The sequence below is a fragment of the Salvelinus namaycush genome, chromosome 41 (assembly GCF_016432855.1).
Source record: "Salvelinus namaycush isolate Seneca chromosome 41, SaNama_1.0, whole genome shotgun sequence".
NCBI classification, from domain to species: Eukaryota; Metazoa; Chordata; class Actinopteri; order Salmoniformes; family Salmonidae; genus Salvelinus; species Salvelinus namaycush.
Genome location: NC_052347.1, coordinates 4,327,261 through 4,341,291, shown reverse-complemented (window position 1 = coordinate 4,341,291; position 14,031 = coordinate 4,327,261). Strand labels below are relative to the sequence as shown.

At 45.1% G+C, this 14,031-nt stretch overlaps 1 pseudogene; it reads right to left on the bottom strand.

Moving 5' to 3' along the window:
- LOC120033953 overlaps positions 1-13,549 on the bottom strand; it is a 33,903-nt pseudogene extending 20,354 nt beyond the window's left edge.
- Between the last annotated feature and the right edge of the window lie 482 nt (positions 13,550-14,031).

Sequence of the window (14,031 nt, the reverse complement as noted above, 5' to 3'; positions counted from 1 at the left end):
TACTGCCCACGGTAAGGGCTGCTTGAGTCTCTTTTCGAAAGATTAACATAAATGAGGGGGAAAGCAGTGGGCCTAAACCCACTTATTTGCTTCGCCCAGTGATATGTACTAAACCAAAATATACTCTCCTGTAAATGTAATAGAACTCACCCCGGAAAGATACGGTTAGTTGAAAATGTACAAATCAATTATAGCGACCGGAGGATATCAGCGGTTCAGTCCGGATAAGAGAAAACAAACAAACTGCATCTTATCCCCCAAAGAGACCGTCCTGGCTCAGACGTTGCTCAGTTCTTTGAGAAAAGTGTACACTTCTCCCGGCGTGTTGAAGAGATGGCTTCGGCCTTTGTACTGAACTTTCATCCGCGCAGGGTGGATGAGGTAGCCGGTGATGTTCTTCTCCTTCAGTGCTTTGGCGGCAGGTCTGAACTGCTTGCGACGTCTTGCGAGATCCGCGCTCATATCCGGGAAAAGGCTGACCCTCTTGCCATCAATGGTTATGTGCCCTTTGGCTCTTGCGAGTTGCAGTACCTTCTCTCTGTCTTGGAAACGGAGGAACCTGATCAGGACGGCCCGTGGGGGCTCATCTGGCCGGGGTTTCGGCGCTGATGTTCTGTGGGCGCGTTCGATTTCCAGTGGCTTGGTGAAGTTGATTGTGCCTAGGACATCCGGGATCCATTGAGTGAAGAAACGGACCGGGTCACGGCCCTCGCTGTCCTCTTTCAATCCCACCACACGGATATTACTACGTCTGCTCTGGTTCTCCATCTGATCTACCTTGATTTTGAGGTAGGCATTGTCCTTTTGCAGTTGTATCAAGACCTGGTCATGTCGAGCGATGGTGTCTTCAACTGTGCTAATGCGCAACTCTGCCTCAGTCGTTCTCAAAAGGAGATCATTCATGGAGGATTTCAGGTCGTCAATGGAAGAATGGAGTTCAGCCGTTCTCCTATCGATTTTCATAGAAAGACCTTTGTTACCATCCTGAATTTCCCGGAGGAGAGTAGCCAGCATGTCGGCAGGCTCGCAAGAGGCCGAGAGCAACAGTCTGGAACTGTCGTTTGAGTTATGAGGGCTAATGCTAATCTTGCTAGCGTTATCGTTATCTTGGGAATCAACGACGTTTTGGTCGTCCTTCTTGCCTCTCTTTCGGCAGTCCATGGCTCTTTGGGAAGTTAAGTACTTGACAATTTATCAGCCAATGTTAGAATATTGTTTCAACGTTGTTATTTAGGTAATAATAGAATAACTTTGAAGAGCTCGGTTTGTCAACATCTGCTCAGCTCCGCAGCATCACGTGCTCCGAAAAACACCAAATTTAAACATGGCACCCCAAGGCATATAAATCTGTAAGCAGTTGTGACATTAACAAGAAATGTCCAAAATGCCATTGCAATTACAACCTTAAAATAGACAACCCAGCCTCCCGGGTGGCGCAGTGGTCTAAGGCACTGCATCGCAGTGCTAGCTGTGCCACCAGAGACTCTGGGTTCGAGCCCAGGCTCTGTCGCAGCCGGCCGCGACCGGGAGGTCCATGGGGCGACGCACAATTGGCCTAGCGTCGTCCGGGTTAGGGAGGGTTTGGCCGGTAGGGATATCATTGTCTCATTGTGCACTAGCGACTCCTGTGGCGGGCCGGGCGCAGTGCACGCTAACCAGGTCGCCAGGTGCACGGTGTTTCCTCCGACACATTGGTGCGGCTGGCTTCCGGGTTGGATGCGCGCTGTGTTAAGAAGCAATGCGGCTTGGTTGGGTTGTGTTTCGGAGGACGCATGGCTTTCGACCTTTGTCTCTCCCGAGCCCGTACGGAAGTTGTAGCGATGAGACAAGATAGTAACTACTAACAATTGGATACCACAAAAATTGGGGAGTAAAGGGGGTAAAAAAAATAGACAACTCCCAACCTCACGTATGTGGTATCATATGCTGCCCAATCTGTAAAGGGGCTTTGTGTAACGCTGTCGTGGATGGAAGAAGAGGAGGACCAATGCACAGCGTGGTAAGTGTCCATAATGATATATTTAATAAATCAAACAGAACACTGAACGAAATAACAAAAGTACAAACAACCCGAAACAGTCCCGTATGGTGAAAACACTAACACAGGATACAACCACCCACAAAACCCAAAGGAAAACAGGCTACCTAAATATGCCTCCCAATCAGAGACAACGACTGACAGCTGCCTCTGATTGGGAACCATACTAGGCCAAACACAGAAATAGACAACCTAGACATACAACATAGAATGCCCACCCACATCACACCCTGACCAAACAAAACATAGAAACATACAAAGCAAACTATGGTCAGGGCGTGACACTTTGAAAAGCAGAGACACTGAAGTGGTTCAAGAACTGGAACATGAGTGCTATATTCAGCCCTTGGCTGAAGATGAACATTCAGAGAAATATGTGTTTTATGACTTTGAGAGTAATCAGGAATCAGGGATTCATTTGCCTATTTTTGTATCTACCATGACTTTCAAGGGTGAAAAGTGGTCGGCAGAGGGCCCCAATTGTGCACTACTCTTTCTAAAACACTTCAGAAAACCCCAGTACAAAAACTTCACATTTGTAGCTCACAATTCCTATCTTCTTTTGAACCCCTTGATACAACAAGGGGTTGCACCCAGGGTCATAGCCCAAGGTAGTAAAATCTTGTGTTTTGTAGACCCCGCCTTCAACCAGAGATACATAGACAGTTTAAGTTTCTTACCCATGAGATTGACTCAAATGCCAGAGGCCTTGGGTTTTGAAAACTCTGTGAAAGGTTGGTTTCCTCATTTCTTTACATCTGAGGAGGAATTATATTATATGCCAATAAAAGGGCCAGTCTTCAGAAGAAAAGACATACCATACAACAGTCTGGGGGTTTTCTTCTACCTTTACTAAGTATAGCCGTGCCCTTCATCACCAGCCTTATTGCTGCCAGACGTGGGGGTTGAACACAGAGTGTGATGGCCAATAATTTGTACTTAGTGTCTCAACAAGAGTTCAGACTTAAACAGCAATTACAGGGTTCTGAAAATATCAGACAAACAGCGGGAAATTATTTGGATACGGCCATGAAGGATATTTTGAACAGAAAAGGATTGAATCCCTATGATAAGGTCCAAAAATACACAAACCTCTTGCAAAGGTATTTGGCCTTGGTAAAATGATGTGAGAGAGAGACCAACCATTTATCGCTCTCCCTACTGGAACCCTTAAAGGATGAAGGGCATAGAGAGAGCCATGCCCATGTAATGCCTGGACCGGAGATCTTACCGGTTGAAGATCAAATGCATGTTGAAGATGATGTTATGCATGACATGTTGACACATGTTCCGGTACGTAACAGGAAAAATGTTAGATACATTATGAACAAGATAAAAGACTCAAAGGGGGCCGCTACTTGGAATGATAAAGGAGAGTTTATCTTTCAGGGGGATGTTGTCAGGGGTTCTCATATGATGGACTTGATTAAAAGTACCACTGCAGCCCACCAGATTGCTGATGACAGAAGACCTCCTGGGTGGTGTCAGTTTATTAAAGCCCTGGCCATTTATCGGTGGTGACAGTGTTTCCTAGCCTTAGTGCAGTGAGCAGCTGGGAGGAGGTGCTCTTATTCTCCATGGACTTTACAGTGCCCCAGAACTTTTTGGAGTTTGTGCTACCGGATGCAAATTTCTGTTTGAAAAAGCAAGCCTTTGCTTTCTTAACTGCCTGTGTATATTGGTTCCTAACTTCCCTGGAAGTTGCATATCACGGGGGCTATTCAATGCTAATGCAGAATGCCACAGGATGTTTTTGTGCTGGTCAAGGGAAGTCAGGTCTGGAGTGAACCACGGGCTACATCTGTTCCTGGTTCTACATTTTTTGAATGGGGCATGCTTATTTAAGATGGTGAGGAAAGCACTTTTAAAGAATTACCAGGCATCCTCTACTGACGGAATGAGTTCAATATCCTTCCAGGATACCTGGGCCAGGTCAATTAGAAAGGCCTGCTCGCTGAAGTGTTTTAGGGAGTGTTTGACAGTGATGAAGGGTGGTTGTTTGACCGCAGACCCATTACGGATGCAGGCAATGAGGCAGTGATCGCTGAGATCCTGGTTGAAGACAGCAGAGGTGTATTTGGAGGGCAGGTTGGTTAGGATGATATCGATGAGGGTGCCCGTGTTTACGGATTTGGGGTTGTACATGGTAGGTTCATTGATAATTTGTGTGAGATTGAGGGTATCAAGCTTAGATTGTAGGATGGCCGGGGTGTTAAGCATGTTCCAGTTTAGGTCACCTAACACAACGAGCTCTGAAGATAGATGGGGGGCAATCAATTCATATATGGTGTCCAGGGCACAGCTGGCAGAATGTGGTCTATAGCAAGCGGCAACGGTGAGAGACTTGTTTCTGGAAAGGTGGAATTTTAAAAGTAAAAGCTCAAATTGTTTGGGCACAGACCTGGATAGTAAGACAGAACTCTGCAGGCTATCTCTGTAGTAGATTGCAACTCCACCCCTTAGGCAGTTCTATCTTGTCGGAAAATGTTATAGTTAAGGATGGAAATTTCAGGGGTTTTGGTGGTCTTCCTAAGCCAGGTTTCAGACACGGCTAGGACATCTGGGTTGGCAGAGTGTGCTAAAGCAGTGAATAAAACAAACTTAGGGAGGAGGCTTCTAATGTTAACATGCATGAAACCAAGGCTTTTACGGTTACAGAAGTCAACAAATGAGAGCGCCTGGTGAATGGGAGTGGAGCTAGGCACTGCAGGGCCTGGATTAACCTCTACCAGAGGAACAGAGGAGGAGTAGGATAAGGGTGCGGCTAAAGGCTATAAGAACTGGTCGTCTAGTACGTTCGCAACAGAGAGTAAAAGGACCAGGTTTCTGGGCACGATAGAATAGATTCAAGGCATAATGTACAGACAAAGATATGGTAGGGTGTGAATACAGTGGAAGTAAACATCTGCATTGAGTGATGATGAGAGAGCTATTGTCTCTAGAGACATAATTTAAACCAGGTGAGGTCACCGCATGTGTGGGAGGTGGGACAAGAGGGTTAGCTGAGGCATATTGAGCAGGGCTGGAGGCTCTACAGTGAAATAAGACAATAATCACTAACCAAAACAGCAATGGACAAGGCATATTGACATTAGGGAGAGGCATGCGTAGCCGAGTGATCATAGGGTCCAGTGAGTAGCTGGGCGGGCTGGAGACACAGCGATTCAATAAGCTAGCGGGCCGGGGATAGCAAGCTAGCAGAAGGGCCTTAGAGGGACATCGCAACGGAAGAAGTCTGTTGTAGCCCCCTCGTGCGGTTACGTCGGCAGACCAGTCGTGATGGATCATCAGGGGTCTGTGTAGTAAAAGGGTCCAGGCCAATTGGCAAAATAGGTATAGTAGCCCAAGAAATTGGCTGATGGACCTCTTTAGCTAACAGTCCGGTATGCTCTAGACAGCTAGCGGGCTGCGGCTAGCAGGCTAGCAGATGGGCATTCAGGGGACGTCGCGACGGAGGAGCCCCCTCGGGCGGATTACGTCGGTAGTCCAGTCGTGAGGGATCAGCGGGGCTTCATGGTTACATAGAGAAAGAACGAGAGAACTAGCTTTTGCCCCTGACTCAGGCCACCAATGAAAACTGTGATACACCCTATTTTCAAGTAGAATTTGATTCCTATTTGTAAAGCCACCACATGCCTATTTCTGATTCAACCCCATTAATTCATACCATCCCAGCAGGCACAATGGTATCGGCTGTGCCAGTTTAAGGGCCTTGCTACTTGACTGCACTATTGAATGCAATATTATAATATTTGTATTTATTAGGGTATTTGTATTCATCACATTCCCAGTGGGTCAGAAGTTTACATACACTCAATTAGTATTTGGTAGCATTGGCTTTAAATTGTTTAACGTGGGTCAAACATTGTTTAACGTGGGTCAAACATTTTGGGTAGCCTTCCACAAGCTTCCCACAATGAGTTGGGTGAATTTTGGCCCATTCCTCCTGACAGAGCTGGTGTAACTGAGTCAGGTTTGTAGGCCTCCTTGCTTGCACACGCTTTTTCAGTTCTGCCCACACATTTTCTATAGGATTGAGGTCAGGGCTTTGTGATGGCCACTCCAATACCTTGACTTTGTTGTCCTTAAGCCATTTTGCCACAACTTTGGAAGTATGCTTGGGGTCATTGTCCATTTGGAAGACCCATTTGCGACCAAGCTTTAACTTCCTGACTGATGTCTTGAGATATTGCTTCAGTATATCCACATAATGTTCCTGCCTCATGATGCCATCTATTTTGTGAAGTGCACCAGTCCATCCTGCAGCAAAGCACCCCCCCAACATGATGCTGCCACCCCCGTGCTTCACGGATGGCCAAACAGTTCTATTTTTGTTTCATCAGACCAGAGGACATTTCTCCAAAAAGTACGATCTTTGTCCTCATGTGCAGTTGCAAACCGTAGTCTGGCTTTTTTATGCCGGTTTTGGAGCAGTGGCTTCTTCCTTGCTGAGCGGCCTTTCAGGTTATGTCAATATAGGACTCGTTTTACTGTGGATATTAATACTTTTGTACCTGTTTCCTCCAGCATCTTCACAAGGTCCTTTGCTGTTGTTCTGGGATTGATTTGCACTTTTCGCACCAAAGTACGTTCATCTCTAGGAGACAGAACAAGTCTCCTTCCTGAGCAGTATGACGGCTTCGTGGTCCCATGGTGTTTATACTTGCGTACTATTGTTTGTACAGATGAACGTGGTACCTTCAGGCATTTGGAAATTGCTCCCAAGGATGAACCAGACTTGTGGAGGTCTACAATTTTTTTTCTGAGTTCTTGGCTGATTTCTTTTGATTTTCCCATGATGTCAAGCAAAGAGACACTGAGTTTGAAGGTAGGCCTTGAAATACATCCACAGGTACACCTCCAATTGACTCAAATTATGTCAATTAGCCTATCAGAAGCTTCTAAAGCCATGACATCATTTTCTGGAATTATCCAAGCTGTTTAAAGGCACAGTCAACTTAGTGTATGTAAACTTGTGATACAGTGAATTATAAGTGAAATAATCTGTCTGTAAACAATTGTTGGAAAAATGACTTGTGTCATGCACAAAGTAGATGTCCTAACCAACTTGCCAAAAGTATAGTTTGTTAACAAGAAATTTGTGGAGTGGTTGAAAAACGAGTTTTAATGACTCCAACCTAAGTGTATGTAAACTTCCGACTTCGACTGTATCTAACCTTAAAAAATCGATCTTTCTACACATGCAGAATTCAGTTATTATCTTGTAGGTGGAAGTATCAGCATACGATAGAATTATGAGTGTAGAGAGCATAATCTTAAAAGCTCCAGTGTGGTAGAGAGAAATTACAGAAGTGTGTCGCAGGGCGGCAGTGTGGATAGCTCTGAAGTGTGCATGTGACAGTGTTACATAAGGGAATCATTTCTTATGGAAGTGGAGGTGGCAGAAGTTAATCTACAGCAGTGTTACAGGTCCTTTTCCGCATTAAAATGGAGCTATCGGGAATGAGAAAACTGCCCGTTTTTTATATATTTTTTATTGTTAGACAAAAACAGGAAAACTGAAAAATGGCTTGATTTTTGTCATCTCGTTTTTGAATATAAACCCCCAAAAAGGATGACATTTTGATTTTCACATGTGGGTGGGATTAAATGTGGAATGCCTGTCATTGGCCAAATGCACAGCCAACACTTCCTCCCAAGCAAATTAAAAAAAAATATTTTAAAACATTGAACAAATATATAAATGCAACATGTAAAGTGTTGGTCCCATGTTTCATTAGCTGAAATAAAACATCCCAGACTTTTTCAATACGCACAAAGAGCTTATTTCTCTCAAATGTTTTGCACAAATTTGTTTACATCCCTGTTAATGAGCATTACTCCTTTGTCAAGATAATCCATCCACCTGACATGTGTGGCATATCAAGAAGCTGATTAAACAGCATAATCATTAGACAGGTGCACCTTGTGCTGGGGACAATAAAATGCCGCTTTAAAATGTGCAGTTTTGTCACACAATACAATAACACAAATGTCTCAAGTTTCAAGGGAGCACGCAATTGGCATGCTGACTGCAGGAATGTCCACCAGAGCTGTTGCCAGAGAATTTAATATTCATTTCTCTATCATAATCCGCCTCCAACGTTGTTTTAGAGAATTTGGCAGTACGTCCAACCAGCCTCACAACCACAGACCACATGTAACCATGCCAACCCAGGACCTCCACATCCGGCTTCTTCACCTGCGGGATCGTCTGAGACCAGGACAGCTGATGAAACTGTGGATTTGCACAAACTGTCTTAGGGAAGCTCATCTACATGCTTGTCATCCTTACCAGGGTCTTGACCTTACTGCAGTTCGGCGTCGTAACCGACTTCAGTGGGCAAATGCCACTGGCACACTGGAGAAGTGTGCTCTTCATTAATGAATCCCGGTTTCAACTACTGGGCAGATGGCAGATAGTGTCTATGGCATTGTGTGGGCGAGGGATTTGCTGATGTAAACGTTGTGAACAGAGTTCCGCATGGTGGCGGTGGGGTTATGGCAGCGTTTCCCCACCTCGGTCCTCGTGACTCCAAGGGGTGCAAGTTTTGGTTTTTGCTACACAGCTGATTCAAATTATCAAAGCTTGATGATTAGTTCATTATTTGAATCAGCTGTGTATTGCAAGGGGGGGGGGATGAACGTGCACCCCTTGGGGTTCTGAGGCCCGAGTTTGGGAAACCCTGCATTATCGTATGGGCAGGCATAAACTACGGACAACGAAAACAATTGCATTTTATTGATGGCAATTTGAATGCGCAGAGACACCGTGAAGAGTTCCTGAGGCCCATTGTCGTGCCATCCATCCGCCACCATCACCTCATGTTTCAGCATGATAATGCACGGCCGCATGTCGCAAGGACCTGGACACAATTCCTGGTAGCTGAAAATGGCCTGCATACTCACCAGACATGTCACCCATGTATGACAGCGTGTTCCAGTTCTCAGCAATATCCAGTAACTTCGCACAGCCATTGAAGAGGAGTGGCTAGTGGGACAACATTCCACAGGCCACAATCAACAGCCAGATCAACTCTTTGCGAAGGAGACATGTCCTGCTGCATGAGGCAAATGGTGGTCACACCACATACTGACTGGTTTTCTGATCCACACCCCTACCTTATTTGTTAAGGTATCTGTGGCCAACAGACGCATATCTGTATTCCCAGTCATGTGAAATCCATAATTGGGGCCTCATTTATTTATTTACATTACCTGATGTTCTTATATGAACAGTAACTCAGTCAAATCTTTGAAATTATTGCATGTCGCGTTTATATTTTTGTTCAGCGTATATTTTCAGAGTAGCTTTCCCAACACTGTTCACTGAGCTCTGTAGCGTAGACAGTACCTTACTACCTCACTAAACATGTTTTTTTCTGTCAGCTGTTTAGACTGTCACCGGAATTAAATAGCATTTACGAATGCACCAACTAAGGATGCGTTTGTAAATTCACTCTGGAGTGCCAGAGTGCGCTCTGGGCGTTTCTAAATTGCTGCTCCTGAGTGGTCAGGAGCAGTTCAGAGCACACACTGGACACTCTGGCAGAGTAGAGTTGATCAGAGCATTCTGACCTCACAGCTGCAGTCAAGCACTCAAGCTAACGGGCTAAAGTTGGCTAACTTGCTATCTACTTCCAGACACAAATGTGAGAACACTTCACTCTGACCATTTTACTCAACGTAGCAGAGCTAGTTAGGCTGTTTTCATGTTATCTGTAGTGTTGGTGACTGTAACTGTGCTGCTGGAAATTACATTTTTTTTTGCTGAGGTTTACACTCAGACGAGAGTGCTCTGAAATCGGAGTAGATAGCCAGAGTGACTTTACGAACACACCCAAAGCCAGTTTGTTTCATGTTTAAAGAAAGTAACACTTTATTATAAGCACACTTTCTAATACACATTTGAAATGTAGTACAATAAAACGAAATAAGATGAGAATAATATTTCAGAACAAGTGTATTCATAAGTGTGAAGTAATTACAGCAAAAAGTTTTCATAATTAAAAACAATATCAGGTAATAAGTAATCAGAAGCTTTATTTAAGCTTTGATACATTGATTTCAAACTACTAAAATAAAATCTAAAAGTTATACTAACTTGCGTAAATGTGTCAAATGAGATGACCAGCTGACTCGCTCCACAACTGATCACCTAAATGCATATACTGCCATCTTCTGGATAAATGTAAGTGTAAGTGCCTTACAAGGAAACTGAATCCAATAAGATACATTTGTTTGGCGTAGAACAAATTCCATCACCCCTGCTTCCCTATAACGATGTCAGAGTATATTTCAGAGCTTTATAGATTACTGTTCAAACAGAAACCTCTGTGCATTACTTATTAACAGCAATGATGAAAGGCACAGTAACAGGTGCCTTGCAGACAGAGATCCAGTGAAAACATGTTTTCTAGCATGAAGGTGCATTATGATACTGGTCATTTAAAGGTAGTAATGCTCGTTTGATGGAATGCGGGTCTCACCTGACACCTGTTTTGTGTAGGATTCCCGACGGACCTCCTGGGCTTTCTATTTTTCTTTCACGGCAGCTGATATGGAGCGGGCGGCCATTTTACAGACGCTGATCTGCTCTCTGCCTCCACCGCCTCCTGTGTTCCTGATGGTCACTCTGCTGGGGCTGCTGGCTGGACCACCACTGCTGGTAATCACTCGACTACCCCCACTGCTGATCCTGACCCCACCCTCTGTACTACTAATTCTCTGTCCACTAGTACCTGCACTACTGATCATATGTCCACTACCTTCACTTCCTGTGCTACTGCTACTCAGTCTACCTCTACTTCCTGCACTGCTGATCATATGTCCACTACCCGCACTACTTAGTCTACCGCCACTTCCTGTGCTTCTGCTACTTAGTTGACCTCCATTTCCAGCACTACTGATAAAGTGTCCACTTCCAGCACTGCTGATTCTTCCCCCACTTCCTGCCTTACTGATCTGTCCATTATTTACACTATAAACCTTCCATTCTCCACTTCCTGCACTGCTAAGTCTACCAGTCCTCTCATTGCTCGCGTTTCTGTTAAACTGAGAAACACTTTCAGAATTGACATGGGTCCAGACTCCATTGCCGATACTATTACATTTAATTTGATCTCCACCGCTGGTACCACTTATCTTATGTCCACTACCTGCACTACTGAGTCTGCCTCCGCTACCTGGACCAGTGAGTCTGCCTCCGCTACCTGGACCACTGAGTCTTCCTGTACTTCCACCATAAACCATCCATTCTCCACTTCCTGTGCTACTTGGTCCACTTCCTGCACTAGTTATCATGCGTCCACTTCCTGCACTAGTTATTGTATGTCCACTTCCTGCACTAGTTATCACGTGTCCACTTCCTGTACTAGTTATCATATGTCCACTTATCACATTATTCATCATATGCCCACTTCCTGTCCCGCTGGTCTGACACACGGATGGGAACGAGACTACTACAGTTTCCACAGTGCTTATGTCACCTGTAGAGACGGAGTCAATCATTTGAACATCCCTGCTAATCCTACCTTCACTCTCCATCAAGGGTGTTTGAGCTCTGTACTCCCTGTGGACAATCGGAACCTCACATTCCACAGGGCTGAATGCCATTGATATCTCTGTGCTGATCATCTCAACCACAATTGCTGCCATTTTAGTTAGATCCCCACCCTCAGCACTGTTGATCACAATCACACTTCTAGTCAGGTCACCAGCCTCATCAGCACTCTTCATCTCAATCACACTTATTGGTAGGATTGTGCTAGTCAGGTCACCACCCTGAGCAATGCTCATTTGACCTCTACTCTACTCACAGTTTGTTTGACCTGCATCCTCTGCCTCACCAACTACAGCTGTGACTTCCAGCTCATCAACCGGTCCGACACTTTCAACTCTGCTGCTTTCCACGGCGTCACTTTTTCTGGATATACTGTTTGTCTCCTCAATGATAGTTTCCTCTATGATAACACGCTCTCCATATTCAACATTTCTCATCTCAAATCTGTCTTCTGATTGGGTGATAATTACTTCTGTTGGCTGATCTTCATTTCCTGTGATGTTTATCTCCAAGGAGCAGAACTGTGCTCCAGTTTCAACACAGCTGATCTGACTGCCATTTCCTACACGGGTTATCTGAACAACACTTTCCAAGACAATCAGAACTCCACCTTCAGGACTGCTAATCTGAGTTTCAATTTGGCAGCTATTCATCGGACTCGTAACCTCCACGCTGTCAATCGGAGTCTCCTCACTTCTGAGTTGGTTTTCTTCCTCCGCTGAGATAATCTGAGCATCATGCACAGTACTAACAATCTGATTTTTACTGTCAATATTAGTCTCACTTTCCACACTTCTCTCCTGGATCTCAGTTTCCCTGCATTTTATCTGACCTGTGCTTTTTACATCACTGACACTAACCACCTCGGCCTCCTCACTGCTAACTTGTACTGTGTCATTGGCAATGCTTATCTCTTCTTCATTTACCTTGCTAGCAGTCTGTCCTCCACAGTTAACATTGGTAACATCAACATCGCTACTAGTGATCTGAACAACTTCTGTGTCTTTCATCTGAGATGGATCTTCGCTAATCTGAGCTGTTGAAATAATCACACTGATATTATCAAGTGGTCTGACTCTACCCTCAACGCTGCTCACAACGTGAGCTCCATGTTGTGCAGAGCTGGTGTTAGCGCTACCGCCATGTTGTGCAGAGCTGGTGTTAGCGCTAGCTCCATGTTGTGCAGAGCTGGTGTTAGCGCTAGCTCCATGTCGTGCAGAGCTGGTGTTAGCGCTAGCTCCATGTCGTGCAGAGCTGGTGTTAGCGCTAGCTCCATGTTGTGCAGAGCTGGTGTTAGCGCTAGCTCCATGTCGTGCAGAGCTGGTATTAGCGCTAGCTCCATGTTGTGCAGAGCTGGTGTTAGCGCTAGCTCCATGTTGTGCAGAGCTGGTGTTAGCGCAACTCCCTGAATATCCAACTCGAGGCCCACTTTCTAAACTCTTGCTTTGGACTTATTTTACAGTGCTAACCTGATTAGTAGTTTGTGTACACTGTACTCTTCTCTTTTATCAAAGGCTTTGTACAGAAACACTTTCTGCACACGGGTAACCTGCTCCCCAATGGCTGCACCTACCACTTGTCCTCCATTTTCTAAACTGCTTGAGGTTTTTCTTGAGGTTTCACTAATACTTGGTACACTTGCTCTTGGTACGCTAATGGAGGAACTCTGAATTGGCATGAAGATGTGTTGGAAGGCAGTTCCATTGCTCATTGCACAGTGAGACGTGACACTAGCCATGGCGTTGGAGCTTGACTTCCTGCTGAAGACAAAGGTATCAGTCAGACCTCGGACATGAATTTAGCTTCTGTCAAATCACCCGTTTCTCCCTTTTCTTGGGTAATCACTGGTGACAACACTTTTCTTGGCCTTACCTGGCTCCCCCTGCATCCAGCAGCCTCCTGTACTCAGCAATCACCCGCTCCAGCCTGGTCTTGATGTCCAGTAGCATCAGATACTGTACAGCCTGCTGCTCTGTGGCTGTACATAGCTACAGCACCTCCTCCTCCAGGCTGTCTAAGTGCTGCGGAAGCCGATTGAGGTGAACACTGTATTGCTTGTTCACTTCCATCTCGTCCCTCTCCATTGATAGATTCTGTAAGCGAGTGAGTAAAGTGAAAGAGCAGCCCTTTTAAACTTGTAACGCTCTGATTCTGTCTCCAGAGTGTCAGTGCAACAAAGACTGCAAACTTCATTGTGTAAAACAAAAAAATAGGCATATGTGGTTTATTACCTGGGTCTCCAGTAGCTGCAACTCTAGAGTTAGGTTCTGGACAATTCTCTTTAGGTCATCTATCTCTGTCTACCTGACCTCGGACCCATTGGAACAGATGATCACTTGGGTCTTCATGCTGTCCACCTGAGGGTTCAAAACAAACATGGAGAATATATGATCATACATTTTGTATGTCTAACATCTTCAGGACTCAGTGT